The 26,644-nt window shown below is 40.0% G+C and overlaps 1 protein-coding gene across 1 annotated transcript in view; it reads right to left on the reverse strand.

The window, feature by feature from the left end:
• SLC9A9 (solute carrier family 9 member A9) overlaps positions 1-26,644 on the reverse strand; it is a 1,177,825-nt gene that overhangs the window by 417,216 nt on the left and 733,965 nt on the right. The gene's annotated exons all lie outside the window — the stretch shown is intronic.

A 26,644-nucleotide genomic window follows, 5' to 3' on the forward strand; every position in this document is an offset into this window, starting at 1 on the left:
ATTACCAATCGCTCCAAAAGCATATAATTTGTTAGGTATTCATTCTGAAAATAACTTTTATTATATGTGCCTACCTATGGGCTGCTCAATAACTTGCGCCTATTTCGAAATATGTGCCACGTTTTTGGAATGGGTGGTAACATTTGAGTCTGGATATGAAGGAATCCTACATTATCTGGATGACTTCCTAGTCATGGTCCTGCAGACTCCCCTATCTGTTATCTCATGCTTCAGCTTTTTGGTAAGATTGCTGAATACTATGGTATTCCTTTGGCAGCTGAAAAACAGTGCTTCAAACATCTTCATTTATTTTTTTAGGTATTAATATTGATACAATACATTTAGGATTTAGATTACCTTTGGAGAAAATAAATAAGTTAAAATTCATAATATCTGGGTTTAAAAAAAAAAAGTTTTATCAAAAGAACTACAGTCGTTATTAGGTTTATTAGCCTTTGCGTCTCACATAATGCCAGTGGTTAGGGCCTTTTCGCGTTGACTTTATCTGGCCATCTCAGGCCTAAAATCCCCGTTTGTGCATGTTAGGCTAACTTCTGAGCTAAAAGAAGATTTAGTAGTGTGGTTAAAGTTTTTTGACAGTTATAATGTTCACTCTTTTTTCCAAGATAGTTTACATATTTGTTGCAGATTTTGAGTTTTTTACAGATGCGGCGGGGTCTTGTGGCTTCTCGGCAGTATGGAAGACGCATTGGTGCTGTGGTAAATGGCCTTCTAGATGGGTAAAATTAAATGCTACAAAGAACATAGTTCTTTTAGAATTATTTCTGTTAGTAGTGGCGCTTGAAATTTGGGGTAAGCAATTTGCCAATAAAAGGATTCTAATACAAACTGATAATAAAGGCTTATTGTATGCAGTGAATTGCTTATCATTAAAATTGTTATTATTGATTAAATTACTTAGAAATTTGGAATTCCTATGTTTATATCACAACATATGGTTAAAAGCTAAACATCTGCCGGGAAAGGAGAATCAAATAGCGGACGCTCTATCACGATTTCAGATTTCAAGATTCCGTCAGTTACTACCCAATGCCATCTTGGAGGGGATAACATGCCCAAAGTACCTTTGGGATTTAATCTAGAAATCATTAAAGACTATTTAAAAAAGTCAGTTGCAAATAGCACATGGGCAGAATATACTGCTGCGTGGAACAAATGGGTTAATTTTGCTAGAGATTTTAATTTCCGTTTTGATTCTCCTTCAGAACAGGTAATATTAGCATTCTTATGTTTCTTAATGCATAAAGAGATGTCTTACAGCCTTATTGTTAAAACTCTGGAGGAGTATATTTTTTTCTAAAAAGCAAGGTCTGCCTAGTTGTACATCTTTTTTCTCTGTACAACAAGCTCTGAAAGGTTACAGGAAGAGCCATTATACTGCTGATAATAGGAGACCTATTTCAATTGAGTTATTGAAAAAGATTTGTATGATTACTTCAGAAGTTTGTTTCTCAGAATTTCAATCTAAGCTATTTAAGGTAGCATTTGTATTAGCGTTTTTTGGAGCATTACGAATCTCAGAACTGCTTCCAAATAATAAATTAGCTCATGCTGGTCTTTTGTTACAGCATGTGGATGTCATGGATGAAGGGATTAAATTGTTTATCCCATTTTCTAAGACAGACAGGATCGTTAGAGGTAAGTGAAATAATCTACATACATGTAGCAATGAAATAATTTGCCCATTAGTCTTGGTAAAGAATTACATTCACATTAGGTCTCAGGTGGGTGGTCAATTTCTTCTTCATGCAGATAGTTCTCCTATGACCAGGTACCAGTTTAATTTTGTTTTGAAAGGTTGCATGAAGGGGTTAGGATTACAACACTTGAGAGTTACACCCCATTCTTTTCGTATCGGGGCAGCTATGGAGGCTGCAAGAATGGGACTTGATGACTCCATCATACAAAGGTTGGGCAGATGGGAATCTCAATGTTTTAAAATTTATGTGAGACCTAACCTTTCTTTTTAAATTCCAGGTGATAGAAGAATTGTTTGGATTCTAGGACACTCATTCATTTACTGGGCATTTAAAAGAGCTGCACTACATTGCTACACATCTAATCTGTCCTTGGATTATGCTAATTTTCAAGTATTCTGGAAAGGCATCCGGGGTCTCCGCTGGGATAATTTGTCTTTTCATATTTGCAGGTTGTTTGAAGTTTGCCAAATCCTGATATTGTAATCATCCACCTTGGGGGAATGATGTGGGTAAAGTCAACACCCCGCAACTCATGGATAAAATGAAGCGGGATTTACACAGTTTCACTATGTCGTCCCCAAATACTAGAGTCATTTTTTCAGAAATTGTCCCCAGACTTTTGTGGTTAAACAATCCTAACTTTAAAAATTTGGAAAAGATTAGACGCAGAATAAATAAACAATAGAAAAATGTATGCCTATTATAGGGGGATTTTCATACAGACACCTAGATCTTGAAGGAGGCTTTAGTGACTTATACAGATCAGATGGAGTGCACTTATCTGAAGTAGGGCTGGATATCTCTAATTTAGAGTTACAGTATAGGGTCTAGTATTGAGTCGGCCGTGGTCTTGGGGTGGGGCCGGACTTGAAGATTGCTTCAAATTGGGATAAAATATTAGGAACAAAGAATACGGAGGAGAGATGGGTTTGCTTTAAGAGCATATTAAATAAGGGCATTAGCCAATGTATCCCATTGGGTAATAAATTTAAAAGAGCGAACAAACATCCTGGATGGCTTAACTCCAATGTAAAAATGCATATAAAAGCAAAGGAGAAGGCCTTCAAAAAATACAAGGTTGAGGGATCATCCTCAGCATTCAGAATTTATAAAGAATGCAATAAGAAATGTAAGGGTGCAATTAGGATGGCTAAGATAGAACATGAAAGACACATAGCGGAGGAGAGCAAAAAAAATCCCAAGAAATTCTTTAAGTATGTAAACAGTAAAAAAGGGAGGACAGACCATATTGGCCCCATAAAGAATGAGGAAGGACATCTGGTTACAAAGGATGGGGAGATGGCAAAGGTATTGAATTTATTCTTCTCCTCAGTCTTCACGAGTGAATCGGGGGGCTTCAGTAACCAAAACTGCAGTGTTTATCCTCATGACACAACACAGGAAGCACCTACATGGTTAACAGAGGACGGAATTAAAATTAGACTTGAGAAACTTAACATTAATAAATCACCGGGACCAGATGGCTTGCATCCGAGGGTACTTAGGGAACTCAGTCAGGTGATTGCCAGACCGTTGTTCCTAATTTTTACAGACAGTCTATTGACTGGAATGGTACCAGCTGATTGGAGAAAAGCCAATGTAACACCAATATTTAAAAAGGGCCCAAAAAACATCCCTGGGAATTACAGACCAGTTAGCCTAACATCAATAGTATGTAAACTCTTGGAGGGGATGATAAGGGACTATATACAAGATTTTAGTAATAAGAATGATATCATTAGCAGTAATCAGCATGGATTCATGAAGGATCGTTATTGCCAAACCAATCTATTAACCTTCTATGAGGAGGTGAGTTGCCATCTAGATAAAGGAAGGCCGTAGACGTGGTGTATCTGGATTTTGCAAAAGCATTTGACACAGTTCCCCATAAACGTTTACTGTACAAAATAAGGTGCGTTGGCATGGACCATAGGGTGAGTACATGGATTGAAAACTGGCTACAAGGGCGTGTTCAGAGGGTGGTGATAAATGGGGAGTACTCAGAATGGTCAGGGGTGGGTAGTGGGGTTCCCCAGGGTTCTGTGCTGGGACCAATCCTATTTAATTTGTTCATAAACGACCTGGAGGATGGGATAAACAGTTCAATCTCTGTATTTGCAGACGATACTAAGCTAAGCAGGGCAATAACTTCTCCGCAGGATGTGGAAATCTTGCAAAAAGACCTGAACAAATTAAAGGGGTGGGCGACTACATGGCAAATGAGTTTAATGTAGAAAAATGTAAAATAATGCATTTGGGTGGCAAAAATATGAATGCAATCTATACACTGGGGGGAGAACCTCTGGGGGAATCTAGGATGGAAAAGGACCTGGGGGTCCTAGTAGATGATAGGCTCAGCAATGGCATGCAATGCCAAGCTGCTGCTAATAAAGCAAATAGAATATTGGCATGCATTAAAAGGGGGATCAAATGCAGAGATAAAACGATAATTCTCCCGCTCTACAAGACTCTGGTCCGGCCGCACCTGGAGTATGCTGTCCAGTTCTGGGCACCAGTCCTCAGGAGGGACGTACTGGAAATGGAGCGAGTACAAAGAAGGGCAACAAAGCTAATAAAGGGTCTGGAGGATCTTAGTTATGAGGAAAGGTTGCGAGCACTGAACTTATTCTCTCTGGAGAAGAGACGCTTGAGAGGGGATATGATTTCAATTTACAAATACTGTACTGGTGACCCCACAATAGGGATAAAACTTTTTCGCAGAAGAGAGTTTAATAAGACTCATGGCTACTCATTACAATTAGAAGAAAAGAGGTTTAACCTTAAACTACGTAGAGGGTTCTTTACTGTAAGAGCGGCAAGGATGTGGAATTCCCTTCCACAGGCGGTGGTCTCAGCGGGGAGCATTGATAGCTTCAAGAAACTATTAGATAATCACCTGAATGACTGCAATATACAGGGATATGTAATGTAATACTGACACATAATCACACACATAGGTTGGACTTGATGGACTTGTGTCTTTTTTCAACCTCACCTACTATGTAACTATGTAACTAAGTGTGGTGGTTGGGGACTGGCATTTATGATTTATTGCTTGAGTCATTTTGTGGCTGAGCAAAGTTATATTTTGCAGATTAATAAAGTTCAAGGAAATGTATTCATAAATAATATATTTATATGAAGTTGTTATTCATTGAAAATTTTATTCAAAACCAATAATTGTGCCGCAGCCATAATTTTGCCACTCAATGATGTCTGTGTTATTAATTTGGTAAATTTAAGCTAGATTATAAACAAAGGGAGAAAGTGCAATCTGCATTCCCATGAGAAGGAGGGCACAAGCATATGGGCACGACAACATGGGCATGTGGTTGCCCCTCCCTTTCACAAAGAAAAAAAAAAAAAAAAATTATTTATATATATATATATATATATATATATATATATATATATATATATTTTCACATAATTTATAGGGTAATACCACTTTAAATATGCAAAAATGGAAAGAGGTGGAAAACGGGAGGAGACTGGGATATGCATCATGTGACCTTCTGGGAAGAATTGGAAAATTCTAAAAGCGTGGATTATTATAGTCATTTTATGGCTGAGCAAAGTTATATTTTGCAGATTAATAAAGTTTAAGGACATTTACTAATAAATAATATATTTATATGAAGTTGTTATTCATTGAAAATTTTATATAAAACCAATAAATGTGCCGCGGCCATAATTTTGCCACTCAATGATGTCTGTGTTATTTATTTGTTAAATTTAAACTAGATTATAAACAAAGGGAGAAAGTGCAATCTGCATTCCCATGTGGTTTATTATAGTGTAGTGATTACAGTGAGATCCTCTTGAGTTGAACAATTAATTTTTGGAGGGCAAATATGTCTATTTTCAGACATTTACCTCTTTAAGTAATTGATTTATTATATATTATTTTGCTCCTATAAATAGTTTTCTGGGTTATAAATATACTTTTTTACAAAACATTCAAAACATTCAGAATTTTCAGAATTAACACTTTATAGGTGACCATTCAGAAGCTCTTTAAATTTTGTTAAATGTCAGACTTTTTCTTGGTTATTCTGCCTAGAAAATTCACCTCCCTGACATCTTGTATTTTCTACACTGGCTAAACATAGAAATGCCATGCAAGAATCCTACCATGAACTAAAAGATCATCCATTCTGCTGAAATTCAAGACAAAGATAGAACTGAAAATAGCAATTTTCAGCAAAATGTAATTCTAAAACTGCCAATATTTGCAGCAACTGACAGAAATAGATGCTCCTTCAAAAGGAAAAAGGTCCTCTAAAAAAACAATAAAAATGGGGTGTCAAGTTTTTGGGAGACTGAAGAGTGTTTTTGTAACCAAGGAAGGACCTATAGACAGAATGTGTGGGAAGTTGTGGAAATGAAAAGGTTGAAGACATGACCATGTACTTTGAGAGAGCAGGGATTAAAAAAAACCCCAAAAACTAAGGACCCATTCACACCTATCCATTGAGGTGTGTTGTGGTAATGCATGCATTACCACAATGCATGGGAGAGCACCATGCTCAAATTAGATTGTGTTGCACTGTCATTAATTTTCAAGCCAATTCACTTTTGATGCACATGCACTGCAGCACCACAAAGCACATTGGTGCACTGCATGATAAAAAAACATTATGCTTGTCTGATTTTTGGAACATTGGCAGCCACCTGAAATTAACACATGTTACTGCACTGCAGCAAGCTGCCTATGTGTGAATCAGCCCTACATTATTTTGCCATTTGTAATGATTATGTACAAAATAAAGAAACACAAGAATTTTCCTTGCCATACATTAGTAGGAAAGAAAACAAAAAAAAAAGGATTATAAGATCATTGGGCTGTCTGTGGCACACAGTTATCCTCAGCAGGTATACTCGGCAAGACAAAATAGTTTTGGCCATGTTGAAATTTGTTTCCAATGAGCAGCTAATTCCCTTAGCAGGTAACCTATCGTTATGTTTTCTCTCAGACACCAGTAACACATTCATTTCAAAATGGCAGCTTTTCATTTTTTTTATTGTTGAAAAACATTCTGTAGGGTGGTGGCACACAGTTTCTTTTACTGACAGTGCTTTCTGCTGCCCATGATCATTTATCTAGTTCATTTTCTGCTTAGCTTAAACTGCTATAAGCTTTCCCATGGTACTTATTAAGGTGTCCTTTTATGAAAGTGCGGTAAAATACCGCTTTTCAGTTCTCAGGCATTCTCAGGGGAGATCGCTCTCCTCTGAGTGCCTGTTTATGAAAGTGTGTAGATCGCTTCTCATGTTGAGTTGAGGAGCGATCTACAAACGCCGGGAACTCCTGAGAATGGCTCCTCTCACTGTAATCTCGTGTGATATAGCGGGATTACAGTATGAGGAACCATAAAATACAAAAGTTTAACACAAATCAGCACACATTATTCCCCAACATATTAATAAAATAATAAAGATAAATTCCCCCTACACAATATACATTAACCTAATTATAAAAAAAACATTGTTTTTATCAATATTTAAAGATCATACATGTTCCTATTTAAATGTGAATGGTGTATAGTAAATGAATGTAATGCACATATGTAATGCAGCTATACACCATTCATATAAATGCAAAATACATTTATAATCATTAAAAAAATAATTTTAATAAAGTATACAAGTATAAATATTTATTAATAAATTAAAATAAAATATATTTCATTATAGATAAACATAAAAATTGATAAACTGGTGCGATGCGAGAACACTGCGAATCCACTGCGGGTTCCCGCATCGCACCGACTCGCATGTCAGTTCACACTGCCATATGCGAATCGCTGGGGAGTGTCAATACATTGTTAAGGACACCCCCAGTTCAGCTTGCATATCGCACTGCGAACTGACAGTTCGGACATGAATCGGATCGCATATGTGTGAACACACATGCGATCCGATTCTGGTCCGAACAGAAAAAAGGGTCCTGTGCGTGTTTGCACCGAATGCGGTGCGATATCAGCCATACTATCTGTACAGCTGATATCGCACCGCACAGACATCGCATGTAATGTGAATGGCAGTGTGCTGCAAATAACATGCGATGCCTGTGCGATGTCCGGCATCGCACAAGTGTGAACTGGGCCTAAAAGTTAACACCCCCAAATCAGTTCGCATATCGCAGTGCGATCTGCAAACTCGGACAGTAATCGAATCGCATGGGTGTGAACACCCATGCAATCCGATTCTGCTGTGGTCCAAAAAAAGGGTCCTGTAAGAGTTTGGTCCGAGGGCAATGCAAATTTAGCAATACTATCTGTATGGCTGAAATCGCATCGCACAGAGATCGGATGTGATTTTGCACTGCGGTGCGAATCACATCCGATCTCGGACACCGCAGCAGTGGGAACTGGCCCTAAATCATATTGCATTTGCACCAAAATGGTACAGGACCCTTTATTTGGTCCGCACTGGAATCGGATCGCATGGGTGTGAACACCCATGCGATCCGATTCCTGCACCATTACATAGTTCGCACTGCGATCTGTGAAATGATCTGGGGGGTGTCATTAACTTTACATTGACACCCGCAGTGGTGCGCAGATGTCAATGTAGGTGCGATGTGAAAACCCGCACAGGAATCACGCTGGTTCACGCATCGCACAAGTGTGAACCCAGCCAGAGACGTGAACATCTAAAAAAATATATATATATATCTATCTATATATAGATATATATATATATATATATATATATATATATATATATATATATATATATCTATCTATCTATATATAGCTATATATAGATATATATATATAAATGTATATTTATATATATATATATATATATATATATATATATATATATATATATATGTATATATATATATATATATATATATGTATATACATATATATATATATATATACTATAAATTCCTATCCTGCTGGTTTTGGGGTGTGTAATGGTGGGGAAGGTGTGCTCTGACTGTTTGGTGAAAGAAAGAAGTCAAAAGACTTCTTTCTTTCTCCAGAATATCAGCCAGTTTCAGGCTTCTCACTCTGATTCTCCACTTCTGAAATGGTGAATCAGAAAGTGAGAATTCTGTCACAGATCGCCAGTGAGGTGTGGAGATCGCACCTTCATAAACTGGCCGTTTCTGTGAATTCTCACTCTGCTGAGATAATCAGCGGAGAACATGTTCTCCGCTGATTATCTCAGTTTCATAAACTGGTAAAGCGCTGAGATCAGCGGTGAGACTCGGGATCGCCGCTGATCTCAGTTTCATAAAAGGACACCTAAGCTCTGTGTGATACAGGGAGCGAAAGATACATAAGGGCTGAAGAAATGCATAAATAATGTTTACACTGACCACTGCTTGCTCCAAATACTCAGTTATGTTCTGGGGAAATGTTTTTTTAAGCTCTCTGAATCCGACTGAATATTTCAAGTGATCAACCCCACTGGTTTTAATTCAACAGCTGTTGTTAAGAGGGGATTTACCGGTGAAGTAAAACACTGATGTGGATTTTAGAAGCTGGCAGAGCTGTTTTTTAATAGCTGGTCTGTCACCCATGTCTGAATATTTACTGTCCTTAACTGGAGTTAATGATGGTTTATTTTTTTAAGTAGTGATATGTGCTTCTTCTGATGCCAGTTATGTGACTGAACTCTGGAACTCTGGCCCTATGATCTTTTCTAGGGAGAAGTACTATACCACCAGCAAAAAAAAAAAATGTGCCCGAAGGGCAATTATACATCAAAATACAATGATATGTGACTATATACAGTGCCTTGAAAAAGTATTCATACCCCTTGAAATGTGTCACATTTTGTCATGTTACAACCAAAATGTAAATGTATTTTATTGGGATTTTATGTGATAGACCAACACAAAGTGGCACATAATTGTGAAGTGGAAGGGAAATGATAAATGGTTTTCAAATTTTTTTTTACAAATAAATATGTGAAAAGTGTGGTGTGTATTCGTATTCAGCCCTCCTCAGACAATACTTTGTAGAACCACCTCTCGCTGAAATTACAGCTGGAAGTCTTTTTGGGTATGTCTCTACGAGCTTTCCACATCTAGAGAGTGACCCAGAATCGACCATCAGCGGGCTAGGTTCCGCTGTTGTCTGATATTACAGAGGCATTCCAGGTTCCAAAACTTTTGGGATCCTCCCAGATGCCTGACCAGCAGCTGGCCCAGCCTCTCTGCGTGATGCTGAGAGCCTGAACCAACTGCTCCAGCTCCCTCCACAGCCTGGCACTCCAATGATCAATGGAGGGGCAGTCTGACAGTCACTGCTCTCTGTTTAGAGCAGACTGAGCAATCAGCAGTCATGTGATCACTCAGTTCTCTGGCTTAGAGCTGACGGGAAACAGCTGCAGCAGGAGACCAATGCTGCACAGCAGAGAAGTGAATATGTATGTTCGTTGTTTTTTTTAAATCCCACACTTCTCCTTTTAAGGGTAACTCCACTTTTTTGGGGAAAAATAATAGCAAATAAGCGTATACAATTGTGATTCAAGTCAAATTTTAATTGAATGTTATTAAAACTACCTTTCCTTTCCTGTAATTTTCTGTAACACGCAATAAAATATGGCTACCTGAAGGTGTTCTGTACACAGAATGTGTACAGAATACCCCCAGAAACATCATTTCTTGCTTGTGTGATTGGCTCACTGATTTTCCCAGAAGTCTGCCCTAAGATACAAGTCATATATTAGGCATCCCCTGCAGCAAAAATGTAATTTTTTAGTGAGATACTCCCAATAGGAAAACCTATCTAAAGGGATGCAGACCCAGCAATTTGCCTCATTAGAGCCCCGCAGGTGCAGCAACTGATTGATAATTATGAAACCACTCCCATTAGATTCACTTACTACATGTACACAGACAAACACAGAGGGATTTCTTCAGAATAACCAAAAGTAGGAATTTGCAACAAAGTCTGGTAAAATCCCTGCAATGTACATAGATCACCCAGAGGGGAATGTTTTTTTCTCAACAAAAGTGGAGTTACTCTTTAAGTAAAAGATGTTTTTTCAGGGATTTTTCCATTAAATAAACATATTCCGAATGGTCTGAATCTTGAGTGGGATGTTTTCCACTTCTATTACTAATGACATGTGGGGGCTAATTTACTAAAGGCAAATCGATTGTTCATTTTGCAAGGGAAGGTGTACCTTGCAAGGGAATTTTGCACACAGCTTAGTGAATGCAGGGAAATGTCATTATGCAAAAAATACTCTGTCATGAGCACAGAAAAAAAATGCCTTTATGCTTGTGCGTGACTGGATGATGAAAATCAGCAGCTCTTCACCTCATTCACTGAGTTCTGGGGAAAATTACCTCTACAAAGTGCACCTTTGATTGTAAAGTGAACAGTCTATGAGCCTTTAGTAAATCGACCCAAAAGTCTTCTTTTTTTTATTTTTTTTTGCATTATATGGAAATGTGCAGTGGTCAGAACACAGAGAGAGGATTGCTAAGTATTTGCTATAGATAGGTTTTGTTGTTTGTTTTATTAAACAAACATGATTGTAAATCTCAGCACTTTATCATTCTTGCTTTTAACAGTCCTGCTTTTCCTGTTTCGGTATGCTAGAGATGATAAAGTAATCACATATGAATTACATATACGTATTACATATGAATAATCATTTGCAGACTATGGCCAAACGCTGATGTGAATGAACATTTTAAAGACTTAAGTGTAAAATGCTGATGCTACATAAACTTAAAATGATAGGAACAAAAAAAAGAACAAGATCATAGAATATGTTTTTGTTTAAATCAATCCATCGCTAAAATAAAATTCTGAATAAAGGTCTTAATTGTAAGGAAGAGGAAAAAAGAACTTGCTTCCCCTGATGGCTGCATTGTCAAACACTGCTCTAATCAACAGAACTCACTCGACACAGTTCTCCTGACACATCCAGGAGTGTCAATCCCTTGGTCCTCCTGCAATGATCCAATTTTCTTCCTCCAACCCCCGTGTCACTACAGGGCCCAATAGTGATGTAGAGATGGGCAGGAATAACCACTGAGTACAGCAGGATACCAGGTATCTGACACTCTTGAGTGTTGGTCTGAACAAACTCCAGGCAGTGAGTTTACTTAAGCTGGGCATAGACGGTCTGTTTTTTTTTTTCAACCAATAGGCTAAACGAAAACAATTCTAACAGATTCCTCCATCCACACAAGGAAGGTGGACGTAATCCCACTCCAGTATATTGTATTCTGACAGAAGCTCCTGCTGCTGTCAGAATGCACTGATCGCTCACTTTAGCCACTGATCAACAAAAGTTCATTGGTTGCGCCATAATTTTTGCGTTTCTTAGAAAATTCATAAAACCTACACCAAACATATACCCCTTCCGCCTCCCAAATCAGCAGTGGCAGAGATCACAATGTGTTTGGCAAAATACAGTGCCAAAAAACAACATAAAATTGTAATATTTATTTGTAAAGTAGTGGCCCGGCATATATGTGCAAAACAATCTTATCTGACCTACAGCTTTTAAAAGCAGATATTAGGTACAAAACAGTGAAGTCATTTCTAAAGCATAGATGCATTAATTCCAACTCTTCTGTATGCAACAAAATGAGTTAGAACGCAGTGTTATCGCTAATTCACTTTAATATAAAGTTTTATGTTAAATTAACCACTTAAGGACCAGCCTCGTTTTGGATTTTAGGTGTTTACATGTTTAAAACAGTTTTTCTGCTAGAAAATTACTTAGAACCCCCAAACATTATATATGGTTTTTCTTCTAACACCCTAGAGAATAAAATGGTGGTCATTGCAATACTTTTTTTTCCACCGTATTTGCGCAGCGGTCTTAAAAGCACACTTTTTTTGAAAAAAAATTCACTTTTTTGAATAAAAAAATAAGACAACAGTAAAGTTAGCCCAATTTTTTTTTATATTGTGAAATATAATGTTACGCCAAGTAAATTGATACCCAACATGTCACGCTTGAAAATTGCGCCCGCTTGTGGAATGGCGTCAAACTTTTACCCTCAAAAATCTCCATAGGCGACGTTTAAAAAATTCTACAGGTTGCATATTTTGCGGTACAGAGGAGGTCTAGGGCTAGAATTATGGCTCTCGCTCTACCGGTCGTGGCGATACCTCACATGTGTGGTTTGACCACCTTTTTCATATGCGGGCGCTACTCACGTATGCGTTCGCTTCTGCGCGCGAGCTCATCGGGACAGGGGGGTTTTAAATTTTTTTTTATTTGTATTATTTATTTTACAATATTTTATTTATTTTTACACTGTTTAAAAAAAAAAAATGGTGTCACTTTTATTCCTATTACAAGGAATGTAAACATCCCTTGTAATAGAAAAAAGCATGACAGGACCCCTTAAATATGAGATCTGGGGTCAAAAAGACCTCAGATCTCATATTTACACTAAAATGCAATTAAAAAAAAAAAAAAAGTCATTTAGAAAAATGACATTTGAAAAAATGTGCCTTTAAGAGGCGTGGACGGAAGTGACGTATTGACGTCGCTTCCGACCAGCAGTGTATTGGAGACGAGTGAGCGCCATCTTAGCCTCACTCGTCTCCAGACACACCACACAGAAGGACGCGATCGCCTCCGCCGCTACCGACGGCTCCGGTAAGCGGCAGAGGGCACCGGATCGCAGCGGGAGGGGGGGGGCCTCTCCCGCCAGCGATAAAAGTGATCTTGCGGCAAATCTGCCGCAGGGACCACTTTCATCTGAAAGCCGGCCGCCGCACGAAAACGGGGATACTGGGGTTATGGCAGCTAGCTGCTGCCATAACAACGATATACCCGTTCAAAGTTTGGACGTACATCGTCGTGCGGCGGTCTTGAAGTGGTTAAGTTTGTATAACATTGCCAGGCCTTCAATTGAATTCTTTAAGAAGGAAATTATAGATTACACAGTGTTCTAACATTCTACTTGGAACAAACTGCAACAATATAGTTCAAGAACACTTCAGATAGAAAACAAGGTATAAAAAGCTTCTCGAACAATAATTAAACCACTTTGCATTCGCATTTCTCTTAAAAGAATGTGTTCATGTGACTAAACCTTCCACATATTATTTAACCACTTAAGGACCGAGCCTCTTTCTGAGATGTGTTGTTTAAAAACATTTTTTTTTCTAGAAAATTACTTAGAACCCCCAAACATTATACATTTTTTTTCTAACACCCTAGAGAATAAAATGGCGGTTGTTGCAATACTTTCTATCACACCATATTTGCGCAGCGCTCTTACTAGCGCACTTTTTTGGGGTAAAAATACACTTTTTTGAATTAAAAATAAGACAACATTAAAGTTAGCCCAATTTTTTTTATATTGTGAAAGATAATGTTAAGCCAAGTAAATTGATACCCAACATGTCACGCTTCAAAATTGCGCCCGCTCGTGGAATGGCGACAAACTTTTACCCTTATAAATCTTCATAGGTGACGTTTAAAAAATTCTACAGGTTGCATGTTTTAAGAGGAGGTCTAGGGCTAGAATTGTTGCTCTCTCTCTACCGATCGTGGCAATATCTCACATGTGTGGTTTGATCACCGTTTTCATATGCGGGTGCTACTCACGTATGCGTTCGCTTCTGCACGCGAGCTCGGCGGGATGAGGCGCATTTAAATTTTTTTTTTTCTTATTTATTTTACCTTATTTTTTATTTTTACAATGTTTTTAAAAAAAATTGTGTCACTTTTATTCCTATTACAAGGAATGTAAACATCCCTATAATAGAAAAAAAAGCATGTCAGGACCTCTTAAATATGAGATCTGGGGTCAAAAAGACCTCAGATCTCATATTTACACTTAAATGCAATAAAAAAAAAAAAAAAAATGCCATTTCAATTTAAAAAAAAAAAAATGGCCTTTTAAGAGCTATGGGCAAAAGGGACATAATGACATCCCTTCCACCCTGCATTGTTATGGAGACAGGTGGGGGCCATCTTCCCCTCACTCGTCTCCATGTCCAGCAAGGGTGAAGTTCTGATCGCCTCCGCTGTTGCTCATGCCTCCGGTAAGCGGCGGAGGGCACCAGAGCGCGGCGGGAGGGGGGCCTCTCCTGACGCCGTTAAAAGTGATCTTGCGGTGAATCCGCCGCAGAGACCACTACTATCGGAAACCGGACCGGCGGCCGAACAAGAGGATACCGGGGTTATGGCAGTTAGCTGCTGCCATAACAACAATACCCCCTTCAAAGTAAGGACGTATATCGGCGTGCGGCGGTCCGGAAGTGGTTAATAATGTATTTTTATTGTCAGTTGTCCTTGATGATCAATTGTCAAAGGGTGCATCTGAGGTCTGGTCACCATTTTTTTCTGAAAAATGTCTGCCCCAGGTGACACTATACACACCCTGACATGGGCTATAGGTAGATTTTGCCATGCAGAGAGGATATACTTTTCCATTTCTCGGTGGGGGATTCTCATAGTAATATCACACCTCACACATTTTATTCCTGCAGCATCGAAGCAACAAAAACACATAGCTGTAGTTATACTAAAGCAGATCATTTGGTTTCTGCCATTATTGTGGCCCAAAATAATCAATAACTTCATTAACATTGGTGTTCAGTGGCTTGATTTTCAGTGATACAATACATATATTTTAACAACTTCTCGCCCAGCCTATAGCAAATGACGGCTGAGCGGGACTCTCATTGATCCGGGTGGATGTCATATGACTGATCAGTATACCGGCGCACTGCCAGTACCATGTGACCACTGTAACCAATCACAGCAGGTCACATGATAGTTGTAAACAATGGATGGCTTCCTTTCATGCCATTAACTGTGTACAATTGTGTTGCTAGCTGTGATTGGTCACAGTGATCACATGGTAAAGACTGGTCCAATCATAGCCCATCTATGCCCATTTAAGTAAACATAATGTGTAAAAATAAAATACTGATTGAACATTAAGATTGATCGGTTTTCAGATATTAACCAAAGTTTGTGGACTGTATAACTTTCCTAAAGACTAAATATACACTGATTTGGGTTTTTTTCACCAAAGAAATGTAGCAGAATACATTTTGGCCTAAATTTATGGAGAACAATTATTTATTTGTAAAATGTTATAACAGAAATGAAGAAAACCCAGTGGTGAATAAATACCACAAAAAGAAAGCTCTAGTTGTGTGAACAAAATGATAAAAAATTTTGAAAATAAACTGCAATCTTTAAGATCAGTTTCAATAAATGTACAATATCTCTAATTCCATTTGCATTTTTCAGAACTCTTGCAGCTTGATTTAACTTAAAAATTAGAAAAAAACAATATCCAGACAATACAGGAATAATCTTTAACTTGCATCTTCTGTCTTCTGGATTAGTGAATATTTCTATTACATCCTATTGTTTCTACTGTGGAGAGTTGGATACTTCAGACATTGTTGCTGCTGTTTTGATTCATACCTAAATCCATTTCATGTTTTTAACGTCGTATAAAGCAAATCACTTCAATAAAATGAATAAAAATAAGTTGTACAAAGTGTTTTTTTTTCACCTTAGGAACCTTGCCTATAATTTGCACAAATGTCTCGGGCTACAACCTCTAAAGTAAAGTGACAAAGATAGATGTCTTGCAAGCTACCAATGAAGTGTCCAAAGAATGTTTTAAATGTAAGAGAACGAATCCACAGACACTAAGCATATTCACACTCTCATAATCTGTGTATAAAATATTAAAAATAAACAAAATGCAGTGCTATGTGATATATCACTCAGGTGAGAATATATATATAATTGGCGTGGGCAATGCTCAAGTGAATGTTGGAAGAACTTGAATTCCCAAAGAATATAAATGGTGAAAAAAATATATAAATGAACTACTTCTTGTCAAGCAAGTGCACAATAAAAGAAATCTAAAAATAATTGAAGTAAACATCAAAATATGACAATATAGTGAGAATATATATATATATATATATATATATATATATATATATATATATATAATCAAACATTCTTAATTTCAGCAAATCCACAGTGAAAAGAAAAATGTTAAAATCCTCTCCAAATGGTTTGCAGGCTTGTGTGAATCAGCAGCTAGCTCAGAGTGCAAGTGACTGTGTCGTCACGCATAGGGGAGGGGCCAGGACGGTGGAGGACACAGTCACTTGCACTCTGAGCTAGCTGCTGATTCACACAAGCCTGCAAACCATTTGGAGAGGATTTTAACATTGTATGTTTTCTATAGCCTGGTGCGCTGCAAGCACCCATAAAGTGTGAGTACCCTGATGTTTACCTACAATAAATTTCTATATTTAAACAATAATGCTCTATCTGGCCTCTTTTGTATTTTAAATTGAGGATACCATCTTTGGATTAAGCCTGGGGGAGCCTGTGAATCCTGATACTTAGAGCCCAGAGGTGGTTCAGCTGCTGTTGTGGACCAAATTTAATTGTGCAGTCACACAATTGGAGGTAATCGCAGTCACACCGGGGGAGCACGTGTGTCAAGTCACGGTTAATATTATTTGGATCATCTTCACAGAGTCAATTTATGGGATATTATATTATATATACAGTATCTTACAAAAGTGAGTACACCCCTCACATTTTTGTAAATAGTTTATTATATCTTTTCATGTGACAACACTGAAGAAATGAAACTTTGCTGCAATGTAAAGCAGTGAGTAAACAGCATGTATAACAGTGTAAATTTGCTGTCCCTTAAAGTAAGTAAACACACAGCCATTAATGTGTAAACCGCTGGCAACAAAAGTGAGTACACCCCTAAGTGAAAATATCAAAATATTTTGTGTGGCCACCATTATTTTCCAGCACTGACTTAACCCTCTTGGGCATGGAGTTCACCAGAGCTTCACAGGTTGACTGGAGTCCTCTTCCACTCCTCCATGATGACATCACGGAGCTGGTGGATTTTAGAGATTTTAGAGACCACCTTGCGCTCCTCCACCTCCTGTTTGAGGATACCCCACAGATGCTCAATAGGGTTTAGGTCTGGAGATATGTTTGGCCAGTCCATCACCTTTACCCTCAGCTTCTTTAGCAAGTCAGTGGTCATCTTGGAGGTGTATTTGAGGTTGTTATCATGTTGGAATACTGCCCTGCAGCCCAGTCTCCGAAGGGTGGGATCATTCTCTGCTTTAGTATGTCACAGTACATGTTGGCATTCATGGCTCCCTCAATGAATTGTAGCTCCCCAGTGCCGTCAGCACTCATGCAGCCCCAGACCATGACACTCCCACCACCATGCTTGACTGTAGACAAGACACACTTGTCTTTGTACTCCTCACCTGGTTGGTGCCACACACGCTTGACACCATCTGAACCAAATAAGTTTATCTTGGTCTCATCAGATAACAGAACATGGTTCCAGTAATCCATGTCCTTAGTCTGCTTGTCTTCAGCAAACTGTTTGCGGGCTTTCTTGTGCATCATCTTTAGAAGAGGCTTCCTTCTGGGTCGACAGCCATGCAGACCAGTTTGATGCAGTGTGTGGTGTATGGTCTGAGCACTGACAGGCTGACCCCCCACCCCTTCAACACCTGCAGAAATGCTGGCAGCACTCATATGTCTATTTCCCAAAGACAATCTCTGGATATGACACTGAGCACGTGCACTCAACTTCTTTGGTCGACCATGGCGAGGCATGTTCAACCACGGTATGGTCTTGGCCACCATGCTGCAGCTCAGTTTCAGGGTCTTGGCAATCTTCTTATAGCCTAGGCCATCTTTATGTAGAGCAACAATTCTTTTTTTCAGATCCTCAGAGAGTTCATTGCCATGAGGTGCCAAGTTGAACTTCCAGTGACCAGTATGAGAGTGTGAGAGCGATAACACCAAATTTAACACACCTGCTCCCCATTCTCACCTAAGACCTTGTAACACTAATGAGTCACATGACACCAAGGAGAGAAAATGGCTAATTGGGGCCAATTTGGACATTTTCACTTAGGGGTGTACTCACTTTTGTTGCTAGCAGTTTAGTAGACATTAATGGCTGTGTGTTGACTTATTTTGAGGGGACAGCAAATTTACACTGTTATACAAGCTGTGCACTTGCTGAAAATAAGTTTGGATATATATATATATATATATATATATATATATATTTTTTTTTTTTTATTTTTTTTTTTCCTCACTGTGGACTTGCTGAAATTAAGAACTTTTGATATTTTGATGTTTACTTTGATGTTTTCTTTCACTGTGCACTTTCTTGACAACAAGTATTTCATTTATATATTTGTTCACCATTTATATTCTTTGTTTGGGAATTCAAATTGTTCCATCATTCACTCGCGCATTGCCCACAGCAATTATATATATTTTTTCACCTGAGTGATATATCACATACTGCTGCATTTTGTTTATTTTTAACCTTAAAAGTAAACCCTGGGGATAAAAAAAAAGTGAAGATGAAGTTGGCAATGTCATTTGACTAATATAGTCACGTGGCCATACTAGGCCAAAGATGTCATGGCCATCCCCACCCCTTTGTGTAGTGCAGCTGTGGCAATCCACTACCAGCTGATTGGCCCAGCACCGACATCTTCCTTCCAGATTTCAGATTGATCCCAAGCTCATCCCTACTGCTAACAGGACAAAGCACATTGATGACAGAGAGGTGTGCAAATAAATATTGTGTCTGGTTTCTCCTGCACCTGTTTGGTTTTCATCCTGTACTCACTATGAAGAAATAAACCTGCATCGTGAAACTTTCAAAAGTGCTGGTGTTTTGTGGCTTGAGCTCATTAATATGCTGCTTCTTCTTCACTGTGCAATCATAGGGGACAGGAACAAGACCTAGTTAGATATATTTAATACCGATTTATATTAAAACTAAGCTTTTTGTGAGTTTCTTAGTGAATGTAATCAATCAGCATACTATATCCTACCCCCATAGTGTTTCGCAATAGGAGGACATGGTGGAGGAGGGAGGGAAGTGTCATTTACCACTTTGTATACGCCCACATGTGTGGCTCTATTGTCATGTGGGCTGCACAGATAAGAAAAAGGAGGAAATTAAAAGGGTAGTAAACGGTGGCTGTTGTAAAAAAAAAAAAAAAAAAATCTGCAAGGCAATGGCATAATGTGCTAGTATGCATCGCATACTAGCACATTATGAAATACTCACTTTGGAATGAAGCCCTCCAGTGCTGTGCTGTCACCGCTGAGAGGACTGACATCTCCTGGTCTTTCTGTTGGGTTCCCGTGCTCCCCGGCTATGTGATTGGCTGGAGCCGGGATGACGTCACTCCCGTGCATTCACGGGGGGAGCCCTTAGTTCTGGCATGAAGCTCTGAAGGTCCAGCAAGGTATTCCAAACTTTCAAAGCGCATGCGCCTGTGATGTAACTGGCTGTACCCAGGGCGAATACCTCCTAAACGATGCACGGATTAGCAGATATTCATTTTAACTACAGGTAAGCCTTATTATAGGCTTACCTGTAGGTAAAAATGACCAAGCAGGTTTACAACCGCTTTAACAGATTAGAAGGGAACTGAAATTGAGAATGCTCCATAGAGGACACCAGCTGGTCTACACAATCTCAATCTTCAGCGGGGACACAGAGAAGATGGGAAGGACTGCGTGTAATAAGAGTTTTTCATAGTTTGGGTTTAATTACACTTTAAGGTTTTTAAAAACCTGGCTATTATGTATCATTTATATCAGGGCCCAAATTTTCAAGTCCTGAGCTACTAGCCAGGCCTCAAGGGTTACTCGCCACCAATTGCCACCAGTTGCCCCACCCAACCCCTACCATGCCCTGCCCCTAATTCTGACCCTCATATATTATCTCATAAAATGACACTAAAATGTTTTATGCAGAATTAAGTTATAAAAATAAATATCAACAACAACTTTATCCGTGCCCATCAGTGCAGCCTCACCTGTGCCCAACAATGCAACCTACCTGTGTCCATCAATGCAGCCTGCCCGTGTACATCAATGCAGCATGCTCGTGTCCATCAAGGTAGCCTGCCCGTGTCCACCAATGCAGCCTGCCCGTGTCCACCAATGCAGCCTGCCCGTGTCCACCAATGCAGCCTGTGCCTAACAATACAGCCTGTGTCCACCAATGCAGCCTGTGCCTAACAATGCAGCCACCAATGCAGCCTGTGTCCACCAATGCAGCGTGTGTCCACCAATGCAGCCTGTGCCTAACAATGCACCCTGCGTCCACCAATGCAGCCTGTAACAACCAATGAAGCCTGTGCCTAACAATGAAGCCTGTGCCTAACAATGCAGCCTACCTGTGCAGGGAAAGAGAGGAGTGGAATAGCTGGCCGAATGATCAGAGCGCCAAGGAACATCACATCTTTCATTTCAATTGCTGTATGTTCCTTCTGCTTGCCGTAACATACAGCCCCGCCTCCTGTCTAGGGAACTTTGATATACGTCATACGTCCTGGGATTGGACGTGTGATCTGTCTATCAAAGTCCCTGAACAAGGAGGAGGGGCGAGTGCGGGGAACACACGACAATTAAAATGAAAGCTGTTATGTTCCTCAGGGCTCTGATCATCTTGTCGTCTGCTCTCCTCTCTCTTCCACTCCGCGAACGGCTCCCATACAACCCCGCCTGCTGGCAGTGCTCGCCCCTCCCTCCAGGACGCAAAAAAGAAGCAGGTAAGTGGAATTTTTGAGGGCCAATTTATATTATATCTGTAAGTGAGGGTAGACAAACTTGCTCTTTAAATATGCAGGTCCTGTGTATTATATTGCTTAGTGCTACACATTGGTTAAAGGTTTTGTTCAGGCATAACTCACATTTACCCTCAGATCTCTTTCTCCCACTCTTGATCACATCTCAGCACCAATTTTTAGTTTGCCTTGTTCCTTTATTTTTTTCTTGCAGGGGCAGCAATTCCTATTCACATAAGCTTGCCCCCACAGAACTACATCTCCCAAGAGCTCTTTTTCAACACACAATGGGTAGGCAGACTAATGGGAGAGAAGGCTGCATCATTGCTTAGTGTGTAAGTAATCACATATGGAGAAGCACAGAGAGGGGAGGATTTGCAGTCCAGCAGGCAGGGCTGATAATACTGCTTGCGCGCTCAGCTAAAACAGAAATTTAGGAACTCACTGGATTACTGGCAGACCTGTTGCTAGCATCATAAATATAAGTCCCCTTCCCTCAGTCAGTATTCTCCTTTTTTGGTCAGGCTACAGGCCACCTGTTAGTTGCATGCTGTAAGTGCTAGTGTTTACTGCAAGTAATACCTTCCCTGTTACTCTTACCCCTCCAGGTTCAGCCATTCCTGGCGTCAGAGGACCCAGATGGTTGGAAGTAAAGCTTCCTGAAAGTGGTTGCTCTGGGTGCTGAGACACAGGCTTTTTAGTGCTTAAACAGCATTATATTAAACAGGTAAGAGTAGTGAGCTCTTAGGATGTCGCCAGTTGCCTTGCTTTGCCAGTTCCCTATTCTTGTATAGCAGCACACCACGCTGCTCTTCTGGCTTTAATGGCAGAGCAAGGGCAGCCAGGGATGATCTCACAGTGGGCACAGAGGCAAGGAGGCACCAGGCAGCAGATACTCATTGCCTAGCAACAGAGTAAACATTCTTTAAAGCCAGTGTTCTGTCAAAAGAGCCAACTCGTCAAAATCTCCAATTATATCATTTCCGGGGACTCTCCAGCAGCAGTAATTGCAGATTTCGACAACTTGGCTGTTTTCACAGAACACCGGCAGTGTATACACTACGGTACAAGACGAGTTTTCACAGAACACCGGCTAAAGAGTAAAAAATGTTGTTGACGCCTTGGAGGCGGCCATGTTGTTGGTTACTAATGGGAGGACTAACAATGTCCACTCATTATGTTGTGTACCGTGGTGTATACGCTGCCGGTGTTCTGTGAAAACAGCCAAATCATCAAAATCTGCAATTACTGCTGCTGGAAAGTCACCGGAAGTGACGTGGTTGGAGATTTTCACGAGTTGGCTCTTTTACAGAACACTGGAACAGGAATCGGTTTCTCTCTTTTGTCAGTCCTGCCAGTCATTTCTTTGTCCTGGAAGCCCTATCCAAGTTTGGCTGGCTAATAAATAAATTGAAGGCAGTATTTCTAGCATTGCAAGTCGGTTTCAGTGGGATCAAGTGAAGATGATGATCAACAACAGAACAGCGATAGCCTATATTGCCCATCAGAGGGGTACCAGAAGTCTTCCCCTGTTACAACTCACAACAGACATTTTTCACTGGGCACAGAGCTACTTAGAGCCATTGACAACGTTCTTCTAGCCAGAAAAGCAGAATCAACTAACAGACCAGTTAAGCAGAATATTCCCCAGAAACAGCAAGTGGGCTCTCAAAAAGAAATACCTCAAACCAATGTTTGCCCTATGGAGGACTATAGGTCTCATGGTAACTCCAATGAGTGTGCAGCTACATGTTCATGCTATACTGGTTGTACCACACTGGCCGAGGATGCCGTGGTTCCCACTGCTCTTCCGGATGACGTTGGCACCACCAGTTCCATTTCCAGTCAAAAAAGATCTTTTGTGCCATGGCTAGTGGGAACACCCCAATACAGCGAGACTGCATTTAATGGCCTGGCCATTGAATTGGCCAGACTAGAGCCACAACGATTCTCATCTGAAGTGATTAAGATGAAAGCCAGGAGATCATGCATGAAAACTACATATGAAAGGCTATGGAGGACATATCTTCCCCTTATCCTCCTTCACAGGCTGCAGATGGGCGGAAGAGCCAATGATCAGATGCTTCATACAGGCTGCAATCCGCATGCAAATCCCCAGGAAATTTTTGCCACTTCCTGAGACTTAGGGGTGGTTCTAAAAGTGCTGATGCAGGCACCTTTTCTTTCAATACAGCCATGAATGTTGTGGTACTTGGTGTTGGAGATTGTGGCACATTATGTGCCACTCTGTGTCATTCTACTGGATAACATGATGTTACCTGCATCTCTAAAGTTCAATCCAAAGTGTTATCTAATTTCCACAAAAACTGGGAGGGAATTCCTTACGAGTTTCTCACAGGAAACTTGGACCATCGGGTCCAAGAAAGGGGGAGGCAGCATCCTCATGAGTTCTCTTGGATTACCAGGGTGGTTGATTTGGTGTACAAGAAACAGGGCCTATCTGCTCCAGAACAGTTGCAAGCTCATTCAACCAGAGGGGTGGCAGTCTTTTGGACAGCTTATGCCAATATTTTGGTGGAAGATAACTGTAGGACAGCCAGCTGGAGTTTGTGTGCAAACTTTGTTTGGCACTACAAGCTAGATGTACTTTCAGTAAGTTCAGTAACATTTGGGACAGTTGTAGTCTCAGCCACCTTACAAGAGAAATAAATAGTTTGGTCTTTAGCAGCATTTCTTTTGAGTGTGGAGTTATTTTTCTTTTAACTAGGTTGCCCGCCCAATAATACAGCTAGTTGCATCCCCTTGTGTGCTGAAGTGAGGTGGGCCAGGAATACGGAAAATTGTTACCAGATACATATCGTAATTTTCCTGGCCTATCCTCGCTTCAGCTCAATTCTTTCCCGATCAGATGTCAACTAGCACTAAGTGAGGGAAGTGGGCTTCTATTTATGAAGCTCGAAACCAACCTAAAACAGAGAGGATTAAGGCTGGGATCAATGGAGTGGATCTGTTGGATGGAGTACGCTAGCTCAGCGGGGGATCGCTCCGTTGATCCCCGCTGAGCAGGTGGATGACAGGTCTGTCTCCGTTTACTGTGCAGAGACAGACCTGTCAGAGCCCCGCTGTCCTCTATGGGGAGATCGGATGAAAACGGACAGCCTGTCTGTTTTCATCCAATCCCATCCTAACCGTTCCGCTGGACAGATGGCGAACGTATCGCCATCCGTATGTTTTGAGCAGATCTTGTCGGATTGGATTGCAGGAGGGTGTCAGCGGACACATCTCCGCTCAAATCCGCCTGCCCATAGAAGTTAATGGGTGGCCTGCTCGGATCTGCCTGAAAAATGGACAGTCGTCCATGTGAAAGGGGCCTAAGGGGCCTTCATGTAAGAGGGGCCTAAGAATGCAGCCACTAACTTAAATATTTTTTTTTCCCACTGTTATTAAATCAAGGTTTAACACAAGGGCTATTCATACAGGCGTTTTTAGCATTATCCATCCATCAAAATAATACACATTCAACCTCCTGGCTTCCATTTGCAGCACTGTGTCTTTATTCCCCAAGCAGACTTCCAACACAACCTCAGTGCATACACCTTGCAAATCCCTGCTGCCCTGGCTCTCACCTGTCTACTAGTTGAAGCCCTACTGACATCCTCTGTCTGCTGAGATGGAGCCCTGCACACTAGTCACCACTCTAAGAAAATCCATGTACACACCTGCACAATCAGTGTGCTAATTGTCCGCAAAACTTGGACCCAGGATTTGAGACTTCACCTTCCCTTCCCAAGTCTCTATAAAACCTCCAGACTCCAGGACCCAAACAATTTTTTACCAACCTCTGAGGAAACAGAGGGGGAAGGGGCACAACTGAAATATGAAGGGACACCGTTCACTCCAGGACCTCCCTAGATCCGGCATGTTCAATAGTAATGCAAAATATGTGCTTATCGAAAACACCTAATACATCCACTAACTAAAAAAAAGCCTATAGCTTTATTTCATAGAATCCTGACAGTATTATGAGCATCTATTATCCACTTGCCGACCACGCACTGTAGCTTTACTGCTACAGTGCAGACTGGTTCACAGAATCACGTATATATACGTGATCCTGCTGTTTCGGGTAGGTGGTGCATGTGCGCACTGCTGGCGCGCCAGCTGTGCTGTGATTAGTCAACTACTGGCCGGCACCTGCTGATCGGCAAGGAGGAAGACAGGACAGAGCTCTGCATATGTAAACAATACAGAGCTCTGTCCTGTCAGCAAGGATGTCCTGTTTTTTTGTGCTGGGAATAAAAACCAGCATATTCCTTAGTGAAAGCACCTCACAGTAAATACATAAATACTGGTTAGGCACACATGAAAGAATCTTTAACCCTTTGATCGCCTTGGATGTTTAATCCCTCTTTCCAACCAGTGCTATTTGTACAGTGACAGTGCAAATTTTTAGCACTGATCACTGTATTAGTGTCACTGGTTTCCACAAAGTGTAAAATGTGTCAGATTTCTAGCCATACTATCGCAGTCCAGCTATAAGTCACTGATCGTCGCCATTACTAGTATGGGAATAAATAACAAAAAATTCCAGTATATATACCATAGTTTGTAGACACTATAACTTTTGCGCAAACCAATCAATACGCTTATTGGGATTTTTACCAAAAATATGTAGCAGAATACATTTTGGCCTAAATTTATGAAGACATTTATTTTTTTATTGGATAAGTTTTATAGCAGAATGTAGAACATTTTGTTTTGTTTTCTAAATCGTCAGTCTATTTTCAATTATAGCACAAAAAAAAAAAAACAGTGGTGATCAAATACCCCCAACAGAAAGCTCTATTTGTGGGGAAAAATACCACCAACAGAAAGCTCTATTTGTGGGAAAAAAATGATATAAATTTTGTTTGGGTAAGGTGTTACATGACCGCGCAATTGTCAGTTAAAATAATGCAGTGCCGTGTAGCAAAAATGGCCTGATCATGAAGGGGGTAAGTCTTCTGGAGGTAAAGTGGTTATCAGTATTGCACTGGGGTAGAAGAAATGACAGTCTTACATCCTGACCAAGCATGAACACTACTGCTAATAGAAGGAAAATACTGGACAAATAGTATTTCCTGACATAACTCTGCACTGCAATAACAATAACAATCTTTAATTTAACAGACTGTACCAACAACTTTATAGTACACAAGCATGAGTATAGCAATGATTCTCAAAAAAAAAAGAAGGGCTACAGTATTACTATAGTTACTGCCATAATTAGCTTTAGCTTGACCACATAAAGTTACTGATAACTAAAATTAGTTTTTTTTTTAAATCACCGCTCCTGTACTATAATTACATAAAGTTTATATTTAT

Source organism: Aquarana catesbeiana, linkage group LG04 (assembly GCF_042186555.1).
Source record: "Aquarana catesbeiana isolate 2022-GZ linkage group LG04, ASM4218655v1, whole genome shotgun sequence".
Classification (NCBI taxonomy): domain Eukaryota; kingdom Metazoa; phylum Chordata; class Amphibia; order Anura; family Ranidae; genus Aquarana; species Aquarana catesbeiana.